This window comes from Wyeomyia smithii, chromosome 3 (assembly GCF_029784165.1).
Source record: "Wyeomyia smithii strain HCP4-BCI-WySm-NY-G18 chromosome 3, ASM2978416v1, whole genome shotgun sequence".
NCBI classification, from domain to species: domain Eukaryota; kingdom Metazoa; phylum Arthropoda; class Insecta; order Diptera; family Culicidae; genus Wyeomyia; species Wyeomyia smithii.
The window spans coordinates 120,716,862-120,740,433 of NC_073696.1; the positions used below are offsets into that span (position 1 = coordinate 120,716,862).

Genomic DNA, 23,572 nt, shown 5'->3' on the forward strand with positions numbered 1-23,572 from the left:
CAGGGCACTCAGCAATAATTCGCTTGACCTGTGACAGTGTCACCGAGTTGTACACTTCATTGGAAGTGGAAAGCCGGTAGGTACGGACTCAGACGCAATTCGTTCTTTTCTTTTTCTACCTCAGCCGTATAGCAACTAAGTTAGACCGTGGCGGTAACAATCCAAGGTGCAATTATTGTAATTAATGCAAATAAAACCGAATGTCATTCCGAAGGCGGAAGATATTTGCTACAATAAAACGTGAGAGATGGCGCGTATCACTGTACATCGAAGAGAAAAAAAACATACTGACTGGTGTAGGAACCCTGCGCTTCTGAGTTGCTCTTTGACACCGCCTCAAATATCTATCTGGGATTACGTGAATATAGAATCACAATTTCCGTTTGTTTCAGAATCGTGATAATTGATCCGATGGGGAAAAATAAATTCCCTGCTGTTAATGTTCCTTTCGCTAGCACGTGCGGGGAGTCGTGTTAAATGTGCTGAGGGTTGTAGTTTTCTGTGTGGAAGTAGGTAGTCTGGGTACCCGAAGCACTTTAATATTTTTACCAGCACGCAAGGGTTTTTTTTTTTTAAACAGGACATTATATGAATTACTAGAATGGTCATTAATTTTATTGCTGGCTTGTCATTCTTAAAACAAAAAGTTTAGAAAAAATTCTGCGTAATGGCGTCGGTGTGGTATAGAAAGAAGTAATTTCAACGGATTGTCGTTGGACAGCAAAAAGGAAAGTCCCTCGCCTTTTCTTAACTTTCTGCGCGAAATGAACTTGCAAGTATCCTCGAAACACGCATTTAGCACATCCATCACCATCGTATTGGTGGCCTCGATCAATAGCGTCAGTTTATTCAAGAAACTGTTATCGTGCATGATTTGCCATGGGACTATTCTTGATCGACTGTATCACAGGCCGCCGTGAAGTTGATAAAGATGTGATGCATGGGCAAATTGTATTTGCGACATTTCTGTAAGATCTACCGGATTGAAAAGATCTGGTCCACGGTGGCGCGGACTCCTATAAAGCTCGCTTGGTACTGGCCCACGATCTTTCTGGTTAAAGGTGATAGACGACGGAACGGGATCTGCGAGAGTATTTTGTAAGCGACTCTTTCCATCCACTCGTTTGTCCTTCTTCCAAATCCTGGAAATGATCCAATGCAGCGCACTAGTCAGCGCCTCTCTACCATATTTGAAGAACTCGCTCGACAATTCATCTTTGCTAGTGGCTTTGTTGTTTTTCTGCTTCCAGAACCATGTTGCACACAGCCTTCGCGAGACTGGTTCACCTTTTCATAGAGCTTCCGTGACAGTAGCTCGGGCTCCTCATGTTGACGGTCTTTTTCATGGTACTTCTATAATTTAAAATCGTGGTCTTGTCGTAACGTGTCTGTTTGTACTAGGCATTGTTTTCCCTTTTCGAATTTCTCAGAAAAATCGCCCAGACTTGGTTCTTCCTTACCTTATTCTTCCTTTCCTTATTTGCCTTACCCTATTTTTACCTTACCAATCAGCTCCAGGCCGAAGTGTACCTTACTGTTCGAAGAAGTAGTCGCCATTCAATTCGGTCCATGGCTGCAACTCGCCAGCCATGTTGTTTGCGAAGGCCCCGCAGGTTATCTTGCACCAGATCGAGCAACCGTGCTCACTGCGCGTCTCGTCGTCTCGTTCCAGTCGAATCACTTTCAAGAACCATTTTCACGACATGTCAGTACGACATGCCCAGCCCATCGTAGTCTCCCGATTTTCGCCGTATGTTTCTCTCAGTAGCTGATGCAAATCCATCTGCACTCCACAACAGATGGTACGCAGTACCTGCCGTTCGTAAACTCCAAGAGCGCGTTGGTGCTTCACGAGCATGGCACAAAAATGGTCGCCGTAGAGGACTACCGGCCTGATAAATGTTTTTTGGATGGTGAGCGGATTTTATTCGAGCGGAGCGTCCTCCAGTGTTCAAAGCAGGCACGATTTCCTGCCATCCATCACCTTGACGTAGCCCTCGTCGAGGTTCAAGAAGACTCGTGAGTATCCTGGAAACTTGAAATATACACATCACCCGATCCATTGTCGACTGGAACAACCGTGACATGGGTTTATCCGGGAAACCGTAATCGTGCGTAATCTGCAAAAGCTGTACTCGATCGATTGTGCCGTACGCCTATTTGAAGTTGATGGACAAATAGTGTGTGGGCACGTTATATTCACGGCATTTTTGTAAGATCTGTCGCATTGAAAAGATCTGGGGTGGCATTGCGCAGCTCGATTCGAACGATTTTCGCTATTTACGATATGTCACATACTGCCAGTTATGCTTTAAGCTTAAAAGAAGCTGTCATTGTCATTAGTCCTGCGGCTCATCCAACTCGCAGAGTCAAAAAAAAAAATACGAAAAACGAAACATAACGCCCCCCAGCGATAATTTAGTTTTGTTCGAGTTGCTCGAAACGAAATGCGCAATGTCACCCCTGGTCTGTGGTGGTGCGGACTCCCTTTATGCCCGCATGATACTGGCTCATGGTTAAAGGTGATAGACGAGGGAACACGATCAGCGAGAGTATTTTGTAGGGGGCGCAATGCTTGTCACCCTTTTCGTCGATGGGGCAGCTGACTCCCTCCATCCACTCGTTTTTCCTCCTCCCAAATTCTGGAAATGAACCAGTGCAGAGCGTAAGCCAGTGGCTCTCAACCATACTTCAAGAGTTCACTCGACAGTCTGCCTTTACTGGCGGCTTCATTGTTGTTCAGATTCCGGATTTCACAACGAGCTTCATGAACATCAGGGACTGGTACTCCGCCATATGCTACTGATTCTCCTAGGTCAAGTGTGTCTGTTCTGTTTCTGCTTGCTGTATCGATATTTAAGTGTCCATCGAAGTGCTCCATTCACTTGCCGACCACCTCACTTTCATCCGTAAGAAAGCTTTCATCCGCGTCGTTGCACATGTCGGTTTGCAGCACGTAGCTTCTAAGAAACTGGCTCATCATAGAGTTTTCGCGTATCGCTGGCACAGGACAGCAGTTCAAGCTACTCATGTTTACGATCCTTTTTCTGGCGCTTCTATCGTCTAAAAACTATGTTCCTGTCGTTCCTTGCCCGTTTGCACTAGGCATTGTTCTTCCTCGTCGAATTACTCAGGTATATCACCAGAGGTTCTTTTCATTCACCACTTCCTCGCATTTCCCGTCATACCAGACGTTTTTATCGATACTTCCACTACTGGTGTGACCGTTGCAGTTTCCCTGATAGCTGTGCTAATAGCTCAGCAGAAACTTCTTGCAAGCGTGCTTTCGTCCATTCTTTGGTACGTCGACCCAGCGTGGTCCAAAGCGCTAGTTATCGTGGTAAACTGGAAAGTACTTACAGGCTCATGTACCTGAGGGTTACGGGTGCGTATCGTACAGTGTCTTCGGACGCAATCTGCATCTTGTCCGACATGATGCCTATCATCATCGCCATTGAGGAGGATGTAGAGTGCTTTGACCAATGTGACCTAAAAGACATACGAGGTACCAAAAGATCAACTTCGGGAATAGTCCAATTCCGCGAAGAATAGACGCGCCAACTTGTCCCGGTAGTATTTGGATGGGTCAAAAGGCGCCATGGAGAAGTGAACTTCCACCAGACATAATCTTGTCAGGTCATGGTTGCTTCAGGCAGTATTTACACAGGCTCGGGCACGCGGGGTCCTCCGTGCGTGAATGTGCAGGAGACTGCTGAGTATGTCTTTTCCGTATGCCTTCGTTCTGCGCATATGAGAAGCCACATGATGGTAGTGAGCGGACCAGACTCACATCCGTCCGGAGTAGTCTCCGGACAAGTTAGTTCGGAAGATTTGCAAAAACGCTAACATCTGGGGTGCGGTTTGTGCAGCCGCCTCTCAGATATTCCTGGAGCTACAACGTGCGTGACGGGTCAACATTGATGGTCGGTGGTAGCTAACTGCCAGTCTCCAGGTGGTTAGCTATGGGGTATAAGAGTAAAGCAAGTGCATGAAGCACAAAAAACCACTTCACGATATAATACTTAACCGAGAAAATAAGGGCTGGAGGGGTTTCAGTGGGTTCGGTTAAATTCAACCCCACTTCCTGAGCTATCTTCTCAGGTGTCTGTAAGCAGATTTTTCCGCCACCTTGGAAAAAATAATAATAGCAGTGCGAATCCTTCTTCAGCCGTCTACGAGATGTGATGCGCCAAGCTCCTTCGCCGCAGGTAGGGTAGGGAACATATTCTAAGCAGCTTTAGGAACCGCCTGTGTATTCAGACGAAATACTCGAAATGTGTTGGGTAAAACTCAAACAGTAGTATATCAAACTGTTCGCTATCGTTTTCTCTGTCAGAACTTGTTTTTAGATTGTAAAACTGAGTTAGCAAACTTAAACAATCATCAATCAAAGTTACCAATCGAGGGTCACTATTCCAATCACCCCGAACCTATTTTAAGCAGCTTCCATCTGTTTTGCAGGCGTTTTTTTCAGCACCCGAAGTGGCTCCTAAATGGCTGCAATTTAGGTCGATTTGTTTCAATTGCAATTGTTCACAGATTTCTTTGTGATTAACGGTATTTCTTATATTCGTAAGACAGCTAGACAATCAAAGTTTTCGTATCCATCATTGAAATTGTCGATATTGATAAAAATGCAGGAGTTTGATGCCTGTTCTCTTCGACTGATTAAAATAGGCGCTACTGCTTGAGCCGTTCCCTACCCTAGTATCGCTTCGAACTGATGCGCGTATTCTTTCGCAGTGTAGGAGTTGCAGAGATGCTTGATGTTGAGCCGCTGAGTTTGGCTAAGAATATGATTAATTTGGTTTGCTGAACGTTGGTTACACAGTAAAAAAAATTTACATCACTTTTAATGCACATAAATGGAGCATTGTAAACCATGTAATATTCCGTGTGGTATTATATTCACATGCAAAGTAAATGAATATATTGTGAATTTGCATGCATATTTATAATCGAAGCTTTAAGTTTATATCAATTAACATACAAATTTACATGGCTTAAAACGATTCTGTATTGTGCATTATTAACGGTGTGAAATTGTATATATTATTCACTTTATGTGCTAGAAATCGTTATGTGCTTTCATTTGTATTAGTTATAGATTTCATTTTTTGGTACTGTGTAGCTTGCGGGGAAAGAAAGTATTTCGGACCATCGTCCGCTTCGGTGTGCAGTGCTGTGATCACCGGTTTGTACATTTCTTCCTTTCCGATCTGAGCGTTTATGTCCCCGATGACAATATTGATGTCTCGACGTGAGAAGGTGTCGTAGAGCTTCTCCAGTTGCGCGTAAAACGTTCGAGGATGGTGTATATTGTACCCTGCGTCCACAAATCATCCGTACCTACTTTTCCAAAGCATAACGACGTCGAAGTAGCGGGGTTCCTTCGGAATAAAAATACGCAACCGTCTAATGCACTTTAAACTTAATGAATGAGTTATAAACCCGCTGCGTGCTCACTTTATATACCAAGGAACATCATCCGATTTCGGTCAAAAATTGGCGTATTTTGCTGAAAATGAAAGTCCGATTTAAAGGTTTCATAGAGAAGAAAATGAAAAAGGAAATTTACAACTAGCTTTCCAACACTTTTCCACTTTATATGTATTTATGAAAAGAAAAATCATTAACTATGCAATTGTAGATTTGTTTGTCCTGATAAGGACAGTGTTTTCATTGGAGTAATTATCCTCAATCATTAAACAAAAACCGTTTCGATTAGTAGTTAATGAGCAGTTTTTCTGTTGCGTTCACAGCAGCTATCATTCACTCTGTCTATTCTGCAGTCGGAAACTGTCTTCTGCCGCACAAGAAATGAACCCCAAAAAACTTAGACACAATTCGATCCAATTGACTTTCATTTCTCCCGCCATCTGCTTCCACCATCTGGTCCGTGTGCGAGCTGGTTTTTACCGCCCGCTCCAACGTCTGCATCTGCTGTTGCTTTTTGCTCCTTTCCATCCTCTGCTGCTGCTTCAATAACCTGAATGGGAATGAACGCGCGCCGCATTTTTGTACTGCTTGTTGATGTTGATCCGTCATTCTCGCTTCTACGTTTACGAAGCTGGTCAATTTTTCTCTCTGAGGCAATAAAACGACCAGCTTCACAATGCCCACCAACATTTCAATTCAATTATCTAGACAATGAAATCGACCGCCTTCGTAATCGTAGAAGCGAGAATGATGGAGCTTGCAAAAGTTTTATGGTTGTATGTGCTCCATATGCATTATCTCTCGGAAGATATCTAAGAAGTGTTGCTGATGCTTCTGTTTCCTTCTATGCATGAATTTGAGACCATATCTCTCACGGGATCTGCATGGCTCGTGGTTCACAACATTTATTTGACACGGCAAAATAGACTTGTTGATTGTTTTTTTTTAATAATTACTAGTTTAAAATATTATGTCGATGATAATAACAAATCTTATAAAATACTAGAATCGAATGATGTATAAACGATAAACATATTGGTTTTGACCATTGCTATACAATCTCAATCTCAAAATGGAGCCTTAGGGAAAGACGTAGTCGTACGGCAAAATGCTGTCCAGTGAATAGGTATAAAAATGTATGCAGATTTGGGTTTCTTAACTCTCTAGTGCCAAAATTAATTTTCAGATGGGCTTCAAAAAAATCACTATGAATTTTTGTAATTTTTTTTTAGCATTGATTGAAGCTTTCAAGAGGTTCAACTGAAGACCGCCTAAAGGCGGCACTGGGCACTAGAGGGTTGAATTAGGTCTAAAAATTTAAAATATCCTTAATTCGTACTGTTTCCATGAGCCACCAGCGTTGTTCAATTTTACTTTAGTTTTACATTTATGTCGGCATTTTTACAGTCAGTGCCTTATAATATCAATGTTTATTCATGAGTAGATGAATTGAATTAATCTCAATGTCAGCAGATTTATTCTCTGATGCAACTCAGTAACCTATGTTCATTGCGACGATGCATGAATATCGTTTCTCATATTCAATGACAAAACAGTAGAATGAATATCAAAGGCCTCGTAATGATATTCAAAGAAGCTTCGGTGATTATCAATCCAAGTAGTGCAAATCTGTTCAGACGCTGTACACTGCCCAGTATAGTATAAATGGCCGAATAAGGGTAATTTTGATTTTCACTATTTCGATATGATTTTCATTTTTGACGATCAAAATATCAACACGAGTGTTAAAGTTTATCTTGTCGGTATTCATCGGTTGTTTGGTATCGTGAATATCAACGGTCGCATGGGTAGTATGATTATCAATATGGAGACGGCTGAAAATCGCTTGAATATCATGACAGTGAATATTCTCAGCACTGGTACTTATATTAACAAACCGTTGATTACATCTGTAAATACTGCATAGAGAACTTGGGTAACCTCCAAAATCCATTCCGTTGTTCGAATTTTTTTTATAATATACTCATTACTTAGTGTACAGTAACGTAAATTGGTTATTTTTTTTTAAACATATCCTAAGCTGTAAATGATATATCACTTCTCAGAAGTCGTGTATGGCTCATCAACAATCACTATGTAGTACCGAAGTTGAAGAGTGTTTGCATGCAGCATTTCCCGGCAGGGGTTTTTGCGGTGATTTTTTCCGATGAAATTCAAGAAAAAGTTATTTATTAAATATTTGTCAGTTTAGTTTTTGTACGGATAATAAACAGATTTTTTCCAGTGATCCAAATCACAGAAAAGTTGTTTATTTCTCTCTGTTATTTACTCTCATGAAATGATCTTTTATTTCATAAATGTTTCGGCTGAAAACGCAAAATTATTTCAACGCGAAGAGCCGAATTAAATGACCCATTTAAACGCAATTTTTCAAATGAAGCTTACAGAACAAAATACAGAATAATACACGCAATTCATCATCTTTTTGCGCCATAAATCTGTAGAAGTTTTATTAGCCTGCGCGCCACTCAGCACGGGAAGCTATAACAAACTCATTAAGTTCGAGACGAGCCACACAGTTTAATTAGCGAAATAGGTTTTGAGGTTTAAGAGAAAATTACCTTTTTGATTGTCACTATTAAGGCGACGAACCTCCGCTAGTCGTTAGGTGACCTTCACAGAGAATCACGATCGTATTAAAATGTGGCTGTTTTTTTTTTCGTTCCACAGATTAGTTACTTTGTCTCTAGTATAATGACTTACGGATGCTTCCTAGAAATGGAATTTGTTGAATTACCGGTTATAATATAAGTGCTTTGTTCTCGTACTAACCGGTAGTGCAGCTTCTTCCGAGCTATTAACTATTGGGACGAGCTAGTTTTCGACGACTGCGCGATAAAATACAGCCTATGATCTAATTTAGTTCTCAAGTACATATGTGACTGCGTTACAACATTATGTAATAGAGAAGATAAAACAGATTTTGGCCGCGCTCAAGGTATAACTGTGATAAGCCCTTTGGTAATCGGAAACAGGTTTTATTCTGTTCAGTGCGTTCGTGGTAAGAAAATCCATGTACGAAAAGGTTTTATATTATTATCTACGGATATTATAACATTTGTTTCAATTTGAATGTTGTTCCGATTGATGTGTGAAACATCATAACGCCGACACTCAAGTAGTATTAAGTTGTGTGAATATCTTGAGGTTTCTTGAGAATGGTTGAATCTATTTTATCGGTTCTAAAATCAATGACATAAAAGGGTTTTATATGTTATCGGCATTCATATAAAAAATGGAAAGAACATGTTCACTGTAGTTTGGCTTCAGTGTTAATCGATTGTTCAGAAATCTAGAGGTCAAAAGGAAACTGCTGGTTGTCATCTGGTTTATGCGTCTAGCTCTACTGAATTCTTTGGAAACATGTGTTTTGGGTTTGAATGCTTGTAGAATCAAGGAAACATCAACGTGCATATTAATTCTTGAATTTCCCCATCATCGCGAATCGAAATAATAAAAAAAAAACTTTTATTCTATCAAGTGCACCGCGTGCAACCGGCTAAAAGAACCGGATTTTCACGTTTGAAACTATTATAGAACAATTTGACCAGGTGTATTAGACCTGTTCTAAGGTTTAATACGTAGCAGTTCTCGCATGAAAGTGTCCTGCTCATTTATATATTCAAACTAACTTATTACGTTGTGTATCGATACACAAGCGCACTAAATACAGTTGATTTGCGTTTGGAGTAACATTACTACAGGCAATTGTAAAAATTATTGCTGTATTGTGAGAAGGATAAGTGTAACTTTTAAACATGCCATGTGTAATGAACATATTTTGGTGGAATAAATACAAATTTATGTTTAAAATATTTTGAATACTTTTTCCGCAAAACATGTGAATCAATTTATTCAACAAGCATTCAAACCTAAAATCAGGTTTTAATTACGCTCTACGTCCGATCATGTTGGTGCCCGTGCGCAAAGTATCACCCAAGAAACCGGCACACCGAGGGTCAAGTTCAGATGGGATGCAGGCCTTCCCTGTTGGTTTGTTCCACGCATTGTGCTTCCAATAGATGGATGGACGCATATTTCAAACACAATTCCAGCATTATCATTATTCCTGTCACATCTACAAGGCGCATTTCTTCTTTGTTGACTGGCCCCGGCTTGGATGGTCGACCAGCAGAAAGAGATGAAAAGAATAGGGCCTGCTACGAACAAGAAATGAATACATTATCAGTTATGGCTGCGTGTTGGCTGCAATTCTTTTCCGATTGATCGAGGTCAGGTCCATGGCCGTTATATTTGATGAACTGTATGGGGAATGAGCATCCACGAAAATAATACCGAAGTTTGTTGTCGCTGATTGCAAGACTGTGCAACCTTTTAGCACAGTAGTGAAAAGTTGTAATGATAAGTAGAGCACAAAGAAGAGCACGTAATTATTTGTTTATTCTAAAACTCTAATGTCTATTCTGGAATTCTAGCTAATACAAATGTGTTTTCATCGAAAACAATGTTCAATGTAAAATGAGTATATACCTATACCTAATTTCAGAAGGCCAAAAATGATTGTGAATTGTTTGTTAATGCCCTCGATACGCAATCACTAATCCGTACCCGAAGTTCACGATTCGTTAGGTATAATTCTAGCCAGGACACCAATTGAGTATAAATCCCAAGCCGAGACAACTTGTTAAGCAGTATTTGATGATCAATTTTGTCGAAAGCTGTCTTTAAGTCTGTATATATTCTCCATATTCGTTATACATTCTGGTGTAAATTTCATCAAATTCGTTGTAACCGATCTACCAGGCATAAAGCCGTGTTGGTCAATTGAGATATAGCTTTTCGTGAAATCGAGCATAGTTTCACGCACTATTATTTCCAACAGTTTTGAGACTGCGGATAGGCTCGTGATCCCTTGATAATTAATCACATTGTAACGATCACCACGTTTAAAAACAGTCATAAAAGACTGCTTTCAAATGTATTAGTAAACAAAATCTCCGTTCTCTCTTGAATCTAAGCCCGATACGTTACAATCCAGAGCTATCAAAATTCCGTTTGTGGCGTCTTTACGTTATTGTTAGTGTGTAGATTGAGGCAAAATTTCTCAGAATTCTGATGTAAGTGGAGTAATTCAAGTAAAACAACAAGATTTGTTCTTTCTAACCAAATCAGTCGCTGCTGATAAGAAAGAAAATAATTTTTAAATCATATTAAATAGATTTGTTTCCATTAATGCGTTAGAACAAGTACCAGTAGAGCTGTTCTTGGTTTGATGAGCATAAGGTCAACAACACTTTTTGGCTTTCGGTTTATTAATTTTTTTTTGTAAAAAGTTAAAAAAAGTAAAAGGTCTATTGAAGTATATAAGAGTTGTAGCCAATTAATTCATTACTGTAAGAAAATACAAGAAATTTAGCATGCGATGATCCCAATAGACAGGATAGTATAGCTATAGGTAAACAAAAATCGACCATATTTTAATAATTCATGCCCCAATTACCACGTATTTTTGACGTGGGACTACGTCTTTGTTTACTATACTGGGATGCATTCTGTAAAATTGGAAATGAAACTGGCAAATGTTGCGTCAGATTTCAAACGTTAATAGCAGCATAACCCCATGATGGGCCGATATGTTGTTGGATAGATAAAATGTGTAATAATTTTATAAAACGCTAGTTATCATTATTACTTCACTGCTCAACGGTGAAAATTGATGAAAAGTTACAGGAAAACTTACGCGAACAATGAACCAATTACATGCGAGCATCCCTAGCACAGACGGCGTGAATGGACACCATCCGTTCCCCGTGATATTCTCTGTATCAATATCGATATAAAAATTGACAGAGTCTCCCCGTCCCAATAGGTCAATTTATTTTTGCTTCCATAGGCATTAGGGTGGGGAAATGATCGATTTTCCAGAACCAAGTTTTTTTGGTTCCTTTTGGGGTCCTATATAACCCCAAACTTACTTGAAGTCGATTGGTTTTGTCTCCGCTTGGCGCATTGCATTTAAAATTTGTATGAAAATTCATATGGGAAAATCTACTTTTTTGCATTTACCTTTCTAGAGAGCTCAATAATGATCTAATAATGCACTACATTATGTCGAAGTATAGTATTTTAGATGCCTAACAACTTTGCAAAAGACACTGAAGAGCTAGAATGTCCCTAATAAGAGCAATAGCTGTTCAAAGTTGAGTATGTCGATTTAAATGCAAAAAATCTTGTTTTCTGCCAACATTACCAATGTACCGGCGTCAGTTGGATTCCCATCAGAAGTAACCTGTCGTAACGAGTTTATACACTCAGCTGGACCAAGCAAACAAATGTAGGTCAATATTCTAGGCGTAAATAGAATCTACAACGTGTTTCAGAGGTAACTTCTGATGGAAATCTGACTGACGCCGGTACACTGGCAGTGTTGGCAGAAAAAATGATTTGCAACATAAATTTCGACATACTCAACTTTGAACAGCTCTAGTATTTTTTTGGCACACCCTAGCTTTTTAGTGTCTTCGGCCACGTTGTTAGGCATCAAAAAACCTACCATATAAAGTCATGAAACCTATGGTTTGAACCATTTTGAGCGCTTTAGAATGGAAAATGCAAAAAAGTTGGTTTTTCCATACAAATCTCCATATGAATTTAAAAGGCAATGCGCCAAGCGGAGACAAAACCAATTGACTTTCAATAAATTCAGGATTGTTTGGGGCCCCAAATAGAACAAAAATAAACTTTTCCCATTATAAATGAGGAAAAAAAATCCTCCATTCCTGAACAATTTAAAAACCTGCTTTCAAAACCCCATAAAAACTGATGTCTTGAAAGAAAACATGCTAGTAAAAGCAACAGTACCAGTGGAGTAAAGAAGCGTAGGTCTCTCGTCGTCTACGATTGCAGCGGTACTTTTCTATTGGTACATTTTAGCGGTACACTTCTAGCGTCTTGAACTGTCCTACAGATCAGACGTTTTTTCGGTTGCTTGTGGACTGGTCTTTGACTGCCTATAGCTTCAAAGTTTGTGTTTTGTAAGTGTGTCTTTTAAAGACTACCTGAAAGTTATTTCCCATCAGTCTTTCTCAAGACTACCAATTTAACATTTGTTTTAACTTTTTTCGTATCACCTGAAATGGCTGGACGGAAAAAGAAACCTCGCATCGCTGCGGGGAGGAAAAGAGAGGCATCTCTTTCTGACACTTCGAGTGTCTGTAGTGACAATCCTTTTGATAATTTGCTTGAGCATGAAGCTGGTGAAATGGAAGTTACCAATAATGAAACTATACAAAATATAAAATCTTTAAAAAAGGAGAAAGTTCCACCTATTGTGGTAACTATTTCTTCTGAATTTAATATATTAAAAAAGGAACTTTCAACGTTTGTTTCTGACGTTAAAGTTACCTATCAAATTGGCCGTAGCGGTGAATGTCGCTTATTAGCCGACTCAGTATAGGGTCGTGATCGTCTTGTTCAGTATTTAACTGGCAAGATGTACAATTTTTTACATATGACACCAAGAACGCCAAGCCGTTCAAGGTTGTCTTGAAAGGTCTCACCAACGATCAAACCGTTGATGAGATCAAACTTACTTTAACAGAATTACTTGGCATAGCCCCTACCCAAGTAATTCTAATGAAACAAAAATCACGAGGCGAAAACAGTCAGAGAACTGGAATTTCCCTTGTTAATTATTTAATTAATTTTAACCGCGATGAGGTTAACAACTTAAAATTTTTCGAAAAAGCACATGCTTTGTATAATGTGCGTGTAAAGTGGGAAATTTATAGGAAGTATGGCGGAGGTGAAAAGCATATCACCCAATGCCGTACTTGCCAACGTTATGGCCTTGGTTCCAAATTCTGTAACATGGACCAAAAATGTCTTAATTGTGGAGACTCTTCTCACAAAAAGGACACATGTCCTGTGAAAGAGAGTAAAAATTTTCGCTGTGCGAATTGTAACGGCAACCATATGTCAAATTTTTATCAATGCCCAGTCCGTTTAGCAATTGTTAAGGCAAGGCAAGGTAAACAAAATTCAATTTCTCAATCAAAACCAACTTCAAAACAAAATTCTCCAAGCGTACCAGTGACGCATAGTTTACCTACTCCTTTGCATACCCGTTTAACTTATGCACAGGTTACAGGTAGTTCGAACATTATACCGCCTAGTGTTGGTAGTTCGAAAATGACCGTTAATATGGGTAAGCAAAACACGCTAGAAAATAATTGTACACCTGTTACTCCAGCTAATATTGCTGCCGAAAATGTTTTTTCTAATATCAACTGCCTGGGGCCTATTACGGCAGGTAAACTTTCTTTTTTGCAACAGGCAATGTTCGATCTTATGAACGCCATGTTGCAGGCAAAATCAATGTTTGAAGCCAACACAACAATTAAAATATTAAATTGGAATGCTCGCTCATTGAAGGCCAATGAGAATGAGCTTTTTAACTTTTTAACAGTAAATAATGTGCATATTGCAATTATTACTGAAACATTTTTGAAACCTAACATAAAATTAAAATATGATCCCAATTACGTGGTTCATAGATATGATAGGATTCAGGGTTCCGGCGGTGGAGTTGCAATTGTTATTCATCGCCGAATCAAACATCGTGCTCTTCCCCATCTTGAGACGAAAGTTATTGAAACTTTGGGAATTGAAGTTCAAACTGAACTTGGGATTTTATTTATTGCCGCAGCATATTTACCATTTCAATGCACACGCGAGCTCAAAAATTATTTTTTTACAAAAACTCACCAGAAATCGTTCGAAATTTTTCATAATCGGCGATTTTAACGCTAAGCATCGTTCATGGAATAATTCTCAAAGTAATTCCAATGGCAAAATTTTATTCAACGATTGTTCTTCAGGATACTATTCTATTTTGTCTCCGAATAGTCCTACATGCTTTTCTTCTGTAAGAAACCCTTCAACAATTGATTTGGTGCTTACAGATCAAAGTCATGTATGTAGTGATTTGATCACACATGCTGACTTTGATTCTGACCATCTTCCAATAACTTTTTCTTTATCACATAAATCAGTTTTAAACCCTATGAGCTCTGTTTTTAATTAAAACAAGGCTAATTGGGAAAGATACAAAACTCATATTGAGAGAAATTTCAATAATGAGCTTGATTTGCAAAACGAAGTGAATATTGATTCCGCTTTGGAAGCATTAAAATGTGCAATTGTTGATGCCAGGAATTATTCTGTTCCAAAGGCTCAAGTGAAATTTGATTCATCAATAATTGACGAAAATCTTCAACTTCTAATTCGTTTGAAAAATGTCCGCAGACGTCAATATCAACGTTCTCGTGACCCTGTTTTTAAAACTATTTATAAAGATTTACAGAAAGAGATTAAACATAGATTTACTCTTCTGAGAAATCAAAATTTTGAGACTAAAGTTGAAAAATTGAAACCATATTCAAAACCATTTTGGAAGCTGTCGAAGATTCTTAAGAAATCTTCAAAGCCTATTCCAGTTTTAAAAGATGGTGAACGTTTTCTTGTATCCAATGAACAAAAGGCTCAAAGACTTGCTCAGCAGTTTGAGAGTGTTCATAACTCAAATTTGAATTTTGTGAGTCCAATTGAAAATGAAGTCACACGTCAATTTGATTTAATTTCTTCCCAGAATTTTTTACCTGCAGAAATAATTGAAACTAACTTGAATGAGATTAAATCAATTATTAAAAATTTCAAAAATATGAAAGCACCTGGTGACGATGGAATCTTTAATATACTAATCAAACATCTCCCTGAGAGCACAATGGAATTTTTAGTGAAAATTTTCAATTGCTGCTTCAAAATTGCATATTTTCCCAAATTATGGAAAAATGCAAAAATTACTCCCATTTTAAAACCGGATAAGAACCCAGTTTCAAGTTATCGACCAATCAGTTTGCTTTCTTCAATAAGTAAACTGTTTGAGAGAATTATTCTTAACAGAATGATGTCACACATCAACGAAAATTCAATTTTTGCAAATGAACTGTTTGGACTCCGCCATGGGCATTCCACAACTCATCAATTGCTCAGAGTTACTAATATGATACGAACTAACAAATCTGAAGGTTATTCCACTGGAGCTGCTCTTTTAGACATAGAAAAAGCATTCGACAGTGTTTGGCATGAAGGTTTGATTGCGAAATTGCAAACTTTTAATTTTCCAATTTTCATAATCAAAATTTTAAAAAATTATCTTACTGATCGAACTCTGCAGGTTGTCTATCAGAATTCAAAATCTGATAGATTTCCTGTCAGAGCAGGTGTACCTCAAGGTTCAGTCTTGGGTCCAGTCCTGTACAACATATTCACTTCAGATCTTCCTGATTTGCCTCCAGGATGCACAAAGTCATTGTTCTGCGATGACACAAGCATTTCCGTAAAAGGAAAAAGTCTTCGTGTCATATGCAGTCGATTGCAGAAAAGTTTAGATATTTTTTCTTCCTACTTGCAAAAGTGGAAAATCTCTCCCAATGCTTCTAAAACTCAAATGATAATTTTTCCGCATAAGCCTAGGGCTTCTTTCATCAAACCAAACAATAATCACGTTGTCAAGATGAATGGGGTTATTTTAAGTTGGTCCGACAAGGTTAAGTACTTGGGACTAACTTTGTTTAAAGAACAAACTTTTGATTTACAAACAAATTTTTAGACCAGCAATGCTTTATGCTGTACCGATCTGGTCAAGTTGCTGTTCAACAAGGAAGAAAACGCTCCAAAGGATTCAGAATAAAATTCTGAAAATGATTTTGAAGCGTCCTCCTCGGTTTGGTACACTCGAATTACATAGACTTACTGGTGTTGAACCATTAGAAGCTATGTCAAATAAAATTATTAACAATTTTCGACAAAAATCGTTGCAATCCTCAATTGCTACGATAAGCTCTCTTTATAGCCAATAAGTTAGCAATTAAGTTAGTTGTAAGTTTACTTCCCCTTTTCTGACAAGTAGGTTTAAATCCCTACGAATGATAAGTCCTAATTGCGAAAGCAAACAAATCCTAACAATTAAAATTACAAATTTCTAACAGTGTTGAGAAGTCACCATTTGTGATTGGACACACATACTCATTATTTACTAATATTTATCATAAATACTTAAGCTACTAACAAACCCCCTCTTAAAAAAAAAGCGGTACACTTCTATTCGTACTGCAGCGGTACTATTCATATTGCAGTGGTACACTTTTGTTCGTACATTTCTATTCGTGTGCAATCGAGGATAAACTGCAATGCTGCTGTTGATGGTGATTGAAAGTTTATCTTATAAATATGATTACCATAAACTATTCCACAAGAATTGTGAATTTTGCAACGGATATTTATTCAATTTTATCTTCGATGTTCACTAAATAATCGTGACCGGATAGTATCGAAAGAGTAAATTCCACATATACACATTTATAGAAGAGTAAGAGCCTGCGAATGCTTGTGAATTTTTGGTTTATTTACTAAGATTCATTAGAATCTCCTTTTACATTTTAAAATGGTTAGATGATATATTAGCATTCAAAGCTTTACCATAATAAACGTATGTGTATTAGCAGTCTTCGTAATACGGCGAATGTAGTTGTAGGTATATGAAAAAAAATTGTCAAGCAAAAAACAAAAATGGAATTGTTGATTGTTATGGTTTTTTGCTGGAGCTTGGTTATAATTTTGTCAGACATATCTGCTTAAGTTTGCCAATTGATGAACCTCTGTAAGGGCGTCTATATTATTTTGAAAGTAAGAACCATATCAAAGATTTGATTTAATCAAAGTTAAATAAGACAAAACCATTTATTAAAATAACGTAAGTATTATTGGATTTGGTTTTCGAGGATATAGAGTTAATTCTGAGTTTGACGCATTACGAGAAATTCTTGGTGCTTTTTCAACAAGAATGGTATGCTTGTGCCTTGTCAAATACATGTTGTTTGCACAAAAAATACTACAGGCTAATACTAATATCGCCAAATATATACGAGTTTCTTTCAAAAAAATTGATTTCCAGGAGAGGCTGAAAATAAAAATACGTACAGTCGCTGAGCAAACACCTTGCAGGCTCTGTATATTTTGTAACAAAAAATCCCCTAATTACAGTGTTTAGTCCCACGTCACCATTTCATCAACCCTAAGGCTGTATACCTTGTAGTATTTTAAAAGATTTGTTAGTAGCATCAACGCACATAGGGGTATTTTGAGTGAAAAGTTGGAAAAAATTATTTTTATGCACAATAACGCTGAAATTTCCTTATTTAGCAGTTTCTATGTCTTTAATATGAAAATTATAATTGAAATCTACGTAGCAGTGATAAATAACTTTTCTTATACAAGTTATTTAAAATCATATACACCAAACAGTTGACCGCGAGGTAATGATTAATAATAACAAACAAAAATTCGAGACTCGAACCGGAATGCAGTTCTGAAGTTTTGCTTTAATGCAGACAGCTTCAATACAGACTGCACAAAAATGAACGATTGCACAATAAAACAGATTTAGCTGGAATTATATTCTTATTTATATTTGATTTTTATACAGTTGAATGAAGTGATATACAAAAACGTTTATTTATCAGACTCATCCAAAAAACGTACCCAAATGTTACAACGACATCCTTAGAGGAATTTACTTGTTCTGGAACCAAGAGACTCAAAGAATCATTCATTGTAGAGAAGCAGATTTTGTGTCGATTAGATGCTGTCCACGTGCGCATGATATCTGCTTTAAAAACACTCAATCGCTGAATAAGCATCTTTCGCGATTTAAAGAACGATTCTTTATTTGGAATAACTTCGCCGCCAAAAAATTATATTTTTCATTCCACGGTGTGGCAGAGGATTCTTGAAGCCATTTTCAAAGAAGTTTCCTCTGAAAGTTTTTTTTCGGTGGGTGAAAACATGTCGCGATTTCAAAAAAAAACTCATAAATTTAAAAAAAACATTGCATATGATTGCATAAAATCATGATACATCATGAACGCGCAAATATGCGCAAGTTTTTTTTTCTGGACGTGTTTGAAGACACTCGTATCTACTCAAAAATGAATTTGTTTGTGCACAGAAACGTCCAGAACATAGAAAAAAAAACCATTTCGAAGCTCAATTCGAAAAGTAAAATATCCATAATAGGCAATGTAAAATTTACAGTCAACAAGACACCAAACCCTCCACCTAAAATGTTCAAAACCTGATGCATACCTTTCATTTGAAGATCAAAATTTGAAACAGGCCGAAAAAAATCACCAGTATCATAAATTCCACCGAAAAAATAACAAAACTTCGTATTCAAAATCTGCTTAGCTTTTGCCTTCTAGTTAAAGCAAAATAGTTGCCATTGGATACTCCCACTATCTATGAATCTAATGGTATTAATTATGGGGGTTCAATTATAATTTTGAGTTTTGCAATAAGAAATATATATATATATATATATATATATATATATATATATATATATATATATATATATATATATATATATATATATATATATATATATATATATATATATATATATATATATATATATATATATTTTCCGCATCCGCGCACTCGGGACACATGGGGGACCCCGCATGCCCGAATCTGTGTAGATACTGCCTGAAGCAACCATGACATGACAGAATCTGTGTCAAGTGGAAGTTAACTTCTCCATGGCGCCTCCCGACCCATCCGGATACGTCCGGAATAAGTCGATGCGTCCATCTACCCTTTACGGAATTGGACCATTCTTGCTGCCATCTGATCATCGAGAATGACCTTCTGGTGCCTCGTATACCCCTTGTGTCACGTTGATCGAAGCATTCTACGTCTTCCTCAATGGCTATGCTGATAGACATCATGCCGGACAGGACGCAGATTGCGTCGTATGACACTGTACGGTACGCGCTTACAACCCTCAGGCACATGAGCCTGTAGGTACTTTCCAGTTTACGACGATGACTGTTGGTACCTAACGCTTTGGACCATGCTGGTCCACCATACCTAAGTATGGACGAAACCACGCTGGCAAGAAGTTTACGCTTGCTGCCATATACCGCTGAGCTATTCGACATCATTTGAGATAGTCCTGAAACGGCCGTTGAAGCCCTCTTACAGGCATAGTCGACGTGACTCTCAAATGTGAGCTTACCGTCAACCATAACCCCTAAGAGCTTCAAGGAACGCCTTGAGGTAATGGTGCAGTCACCGACTCTGACCACCGCCTGTTGCTCTAATTTGCGGTTGTTCACAACCGTAACCTCCGTTTTATGGTGAGCTAACTCCAGTTTTCTAGAGTGCATCCAGTCTTCGACCTTGCGTATGCAGTGCGCGGCCGTCAACTCGACCTCTTCGATCAACTCGCCGTAGACCTCTAGCGTGATGTCGTCTGCGAAACCGACGATCCCTGCAGGGAACTTTAGTTTCAACATCCCTTCATCAGTCCTGGGCTGGAGAACGTCACGTCGATGATCGACTCCGCACCATTTCTGCTAAATGTACACCTGGTTCCAACGTTGGCCAGATCTAGGTTGAGCTTTGCCAAAGTTTCCAACAAGATCTGACCCCTCCGGTTCGTGCGGCGGCTTCCCCACTAAACAGCCCAAGTGTTGAAGTCGCCCGCCACTACTAAGGGTGTTAGTCCCGTCTGCTCCATAGATAACAAGTCGACCATCTGGGTGAACCTTTCGATAGACCAACGCGGCGGAGCATAACAACTGCAGTAGAACACTCCGTCCACCTTGTCAACCGCGTATCCTTCATTTGAGGTTGACACAACCTCCTGAACCGGAAACTTGTTGGTCGTGCATATGGCCGCCGTACTGGACTTATCTGCAACCCAATTACCGTTTCCGGGAGGAATGCAGTAGGGGTCCGATACGATTGCGATGTCCGACCGCGACTCAGACGCTGCTTGGTATAGCAGCTGCTGTGCCGCATAGCAATGGTTCAGGTTCAATTGTGTCACCCTCACGCCCGTGGTTTCGTGGCCGCCTTACCGGCTGGGCACCGTGGGCCTCCCATAAAGTGCTTGGCGTCCCGTTTTCCAGTACATACCAAGCACTTGGGAGGCTCCCCGCAGTCTTTAGCTTTATGGCCAGCACCGCCACAACGCCTACATAACTGGCTTCTATCGGGCCCCTTGCAGGTCCAGGACTTGTGTCCTCCCTCGAAACACCTGATGCAAACGTCCGGCTGCTGGAGTATGCTCAGGGGACATACTGACCAGCCAACTTTGAGTTTGGTCGTCTTCAGGGCCAGGGTTGCATCGGCCGATGCAAGCCAGAAAGTGGCCACCTGGGTCTCCACTGGACTCTTACGTAGGCGAATTACTTCAGTGCCCACTTCCACTCCGCACTTCTCCTTGAGGGCCTGTGCAATATCGCACCCCTCGGTGATTTCATCCAGGTTTTTGAGCTGGAGAGTCACCTCTGAGGTGAGTGCCCGAATGTGCACATCTTTCCCGAGGACCTGCTCGGCTACTGTCTTGTAGGCAGCGCCCTTGTATTTAGCATCCTTACGGAGCTCAAGGATCATCTCGCCAGTGCGAGAACGACGGATGGTCCGTACATCTGCTCCCAGATCCTTGAGCTGGGTTTCGCCTCTCATTTTCTTCAAGACTTCGGAGTACTTGGACCCATCCGTCTTGAGTATAAGGGCGTCACCCCTGCTTCGCGCCTTCTTTTCTCTCTTTGGACGATTTTTCGCCTTCTCGTCGTTGCGCTCGCTGCCTTTTTGGCGCTTTCTTCCTACTACGGTAGCCCAAGGGTTTCCCGTAGCCGCCACTTCGGCAGGCTTTACGGCGGACTTGGAGCCCGTTGGTGTGCTGTCTCGCGGGTTTAGCACAACCAACCGTTTCTTGCTGTTCTCGGGAGCTTTCCCTGGAGACTGCCTTGCTCTTTTTGCGGCTGACCCGGAGGCACAAACCGCTGCAAACGTGCAGGTGTCCGTTTGGACCGACTTCGTCGCCCTCCCGATCACCTCCGTTGCTTTCTCCTCTGCAGCCACCGCTCTTGCCTTCAGCTCGGCGTGCTCTTTCTTCGCAGCATCGACGGAGGACCGAAGCATGTAGAGAGCCTGCTTCAGGTACTTCGTCGTGTTGGTGCAACTTTTCGCGAACTCGATTATGGCATTGAGCTGCTCCGACAGCGCTACTACCTTCGGTAGCGTGTCTCGCTGTCTTCCGACCGCCTTTATCAACAGTGGGCCAGCCACTGAGATGTCTTGCGTCGATCCGGTAAGCGTACTGCCTTTGCCGTCTTCGCAGGCGTCCTTTACTGCATCCGTCTCCGCCTTTCTCGGCGGAGACCTCTGGATGCCTCCTCATTTTTTTCTTCATTTTTTTCAATATTCATTCTTGTTAATTGGGTCCCCCTTACAGCCGCTATCCTTATCCATACTGGAGTGATCGCTTATCTGGTCCCATGGTAATCTATGCCGAAGCAGTGAGGCCATGGCTAGGGGCGGCTGCCATAGCGCCTTATGAGCAACTATGACACCCCCGACCGGCGCAAGTCAGGAAAGGACACCTGATCCATCTCCTGCCCGGTTCCCACATGAGTTTGGAACGTACTGGAAGGCCTGCCAGGTTTTACGGGACGGAGACCCCTGCACCGGTTGTTGTCTCGCCGTTTCAAGCCGTTGTCACACGACCTTACTAAGGGAGCTCGGCGCAGGTGCCAGCCCAGAATCGTGGTACGAAAACGAAATCCGACTCTTATCATACGACAAACTAAACAGCGTAAACTACCGAGCAATCACAGTTCTAAATGCCGCCTACAACGCCTAGTGTTTTCCCAGGTCATCCTTCCAACGACTGTCACCATTAGTCAACAGATTTGTGAGAAGTTACCGTGGCGGTTTCATAGAAGGACAATCTACAGCTGATCTTAACACTGCGGCAGACTATCTAAAAGTTTCGCGAGTTTACAGTCTCAACACACCAAATTTTCGTCGATTTCAAAGCTGCATACGACATAATAAACCTACAAGAGCTAAGGAGGTTCTTGACGAAAACGGCTTTCCGGGGAAGCTGACAAGACTGATTAAAGCTACGATGTGAAGTGTTGTGTGAGGATTTCGGGCGGAAGCTCGAACTTCTTCGAGTCCCACAGAAGGCTTCGATAAGGTGTTGATATATATATATATATATATATATATATATATATATATATATATATATATATATATATATATATATATATATATATATATATATATATATATATATATATATATATTTCATATATATATATATTTCATATCTCCGGATATTTTGTCAATCAACGGACAATCTAGAAATATCGTTTTGCAGAAAATTAGTTAAACAAATCTACGCAAAATCAATTTTGAGCGGCAGTGTTGGCAGATATGTTAGTTTCCTTTATGAAAGTTGCGTTTTTTGTTGAATAAGTTTTTTTGAATTATAAATTTGACAAATTCATCGTGTTTCCAAGAAAATTTTGCAAGAACAAAAATCATCACCTAGAGGTATTATGAACTTTTATTTACTTACCTCAATGGCAGTACGTCTTAAGACATGGTCTGCATAACGTAGCACCGCCAATTTACTCGGTCCAAGGCTGCCTGCCTTCAATTTTGCGCGCAAACGGTGCTCTGTAGATCGTGCTCCATCTGGTCCACCCATCTTGCTCGTTGCACCACTCGTCTTTTTGTTCCTATCGGATTTGGAGCGAATACCAATTTTGCAGGGTAGCTAACCGGCATTCTAGTTGTATATCCTGCTCTGTGTATCTTTCCAGCTTTAGCCATATTCTGAATACTCCTCGTGGTTCATCCTACGCCTACAAACTTAGTTCTTCTGCATACCGCCAAAGATGGTTCTTAGCACTCGACGTTCAAAAACTCCGAGCGCTCGCAAGTCCCCTCGAGCATTGTCCTCCTCTCATGCCCGTAGAGAACGACCGGTTTTTTAAGCGTTTTGTACAGAATACACTTGGTATAGGGACTCAGGTAGTCTTTTATGGAGCCTGTAGTACTTCCTCCGATAATTCACCTCCTAATATCCCGGCTGGTATCGTTTTTCTCAATTACCAGAGAGTCGAGGTACACAAACTTGTCGACTAACTCGAACTCATTCCCGTTGATTGTTATCGTATTGCCTAATTGTGTCTTATCGTGCTCGGACTCCCCTACAAATATC

The 23,572-nt window shown here is 39.9% G+C and overlaps 1 protein-coding gene across 6 annotated transcripts in view; it reads left to right on the plus strand.

Moving 5' to 3' along the window:
- Positions 1-23,572, plus strand: part of LOC129727596 (ATP-binding cassette sub-family G member 1) — a 102,487-nt gene that overhangs the window by 13,793 nt on the left and 65,122 nt on the right. The window lies entirely within an intron of this gene.